A 2,288-nucleotide genomic window follows, 5' to 3' on the forward strand; every position below is an offset into this window, starting at 1 on the left:
ACTCTTCTTTTCCACCAAAACTTCCGGGTTATCTTCTAATGCCTTCCTTGCTTCTGTTATTTGAGGACGCACCCCTTTTCTGATTTTACCCTATCAATTCTACTCTTCCACTATCTTGTTCAAAATTGACCACTTCATTATTGTTGTATCCATTGAAAATTAAAGTTTTTGTTGCCCGCGCTCACTTTCTCACTTTTGACTCTTTCCTCTCAGAAATGTTTCTATTCTTTCACCAGTTTTTGCAGTTCCTTTTCACCTTCCGACATCAACGGTGCAACATTGCACCTCACGAACAGTCCGTATCTTATTCCATAACAGCACTTTCAATCATTGCTGCGAATTTATTTAGCATTCCCTCGTCTTTCGTTCTTTCATTAACTCTCTGGTTGTTACTAATTTGTTTATTTTCTCCGCCGTTTTTTTTAAATAGTAATGGCTGACAAAAAAAAAAAAAAAACAACAACAACAAACAAACAAACTGATAACTTTATTCTAAATCCTCCCCTGCGCACTTCCTTAATAACTTTTAGTTTGGTCTAACATGATTCAGTTTTGAATTGACGGTGCGGTGAACAGGAAGCTATGAGCTATAGTGTAGATGATAGAGAGTTATTTGTAAAGTTGATAGCCACAGTGATGTAACCAATAAATATCTCAATCAATGGAGGCAAAAGCAACATCCACGAATCCTATTGCAACAAACAGCAGCGTCATTGCGACGATGTCTACAACGCCGAGAAAATTGCCTGAACAGTTTAGACGTGTGATGTAATTTAACATTGAAGATGAAGGCGATGATGACGCAGCTGGTGATGACTTAAACTCGGTCAATAACAAGCTTTCGAGTAACAAAGTTCACTGTAACGTTTAGCAAAGGTTAATTCGAGAACAGCTGAGCATAGTTCAGATCACCTTATTCCAAAACGCATTAATATAATGCTTAGAAGTTTAAACCGGGCCTCCTATGCGGTAGTGCTTTTCGTAACCAACTTTTAACTGACTTAAGGATTTCCCTGCCACCAAAGCACTGAGGGCTTCAAACTTCGTCCTATTTTTTGGAAGTACTTTGCGTTACCATATGTGTTTCACAACTTTTTTTTACTTAAGACAATGAGGTTAAAGCTGCGCTTAGCCACCCAACCATCCTCCACTGTACCTTTTCAAATGGTTTGTGTGACTTATAGTTAAATGTCATTTTACCTATCCTGGGCAATACGAAATTTTCTAAAGCAAATTAATATGGTCTTTTTTCTAAGAGTAAATGGCTTAATTAACCACATTTGTCAATGCAGCGTCCTACCATAAATTAGTACGATGTTAGAAACACTCGGTGCTTCAGTAGCACGGAAATCCATACGTCTGCTTAAAAGCTGTTTACGAAAAAACACAATTTCCTGGCCTCTGGAATGCATGGTAGGAGTCTAGTGGGAAAATAAACGAGTCACAGTGAGGCTTGAGACGCAAATCGTGAGTGAGAGATTCGTCACTCGGGCAACAGCCTCCAGTCTCAGGTCAGTAAATGACTGAATTCCATAATAATAATTCCTGTGGGTGGGTGGTGGGTGTGGTCCAGGTATCAGGTATTGCATGTGCCGATTACCCCAGACGTACTAGGACCGGTTAGGGTGGGGTGCCATGGGGTAGGGGAGTGGGCGCCGAGAGGCGGTTGAAAGGGAACCCAACAGTGGTCGCTGTCTTCCGTAGTGATACATTTCCTTATGAGGTCTTCACCTTGACGAAACTAACTTCCTTCCATCTCTTGTGGTTGAACTCACTCTGATTTAGAAATTCCATTCATTTGAATGCGACCCCATATAAGAATGGGTTAAAGCTTAGAAAAGGAAGAAATTTTAATGCATTTTAGATCATTTGAGTGTAGAATATTCGGGCTTGTATTGAAACAAGTTGTCAGTTGTTGATCCCTCTTGATAGGTTCACTGCCGACTGAAGCATCAAGGATTTATTTAGCGCCTCGCTTTCACTGATACAGTTATCGTGTGTAAGCGGAAGGGAATTTTAATATATATATATAAAAAAAAGTATTTATGTGGAGCTCATATTCCAAGGTTTTCTCGATAAGTCGGTGGTGGGATTTACCTTCGAGTAGAGGGAGATGCGAGTTGCAACGTCGCCTTTAAATTTCCGAAATGTTTCGTTCTTTCCCCAAAGATACAAGTCTCGTTCGAGCATCGTTTTCGGCGGAGGTCCTAACATACACCAAGTCAGTTGAAAACTTTCCTAGTGTCACGATATCTGTTGAAAGATGAACGACTGACAGCGGGAAAATC

At 40.3% G+C, this 2,288-nt stretch overlaps 1 protein-coding gene across 2 annotated transcripts in view; it reads left to right on the plus strand.

Annotated features, from left to right (window-relative positions):
• LOC135206691 (bestrophin-4-like) overlaps positions 1-2,288 on the plus strand; it is a 514,714-nt gene that overhangs the window by 319,075 nt on the left and 193,351 nt on the right. The window lies entirely within an intron of this gene.

This window comes from Macrobrachium nipponense, chromosome 31 (assembly GCF_015104395.2).
Source record: "Macrobrachium nipponense isolate FS-2020 chromosome 31, ASM1510439v2, whole genome shotgun sequence".
Classification (NCBI taxonomy): domain Eukaryota; kingdom Metazoa; phylum Arthropoda; class Malacostraca; order Decapoda; family Palaemonidae; genus Macrobrachium; species Macrobrachium nipponense.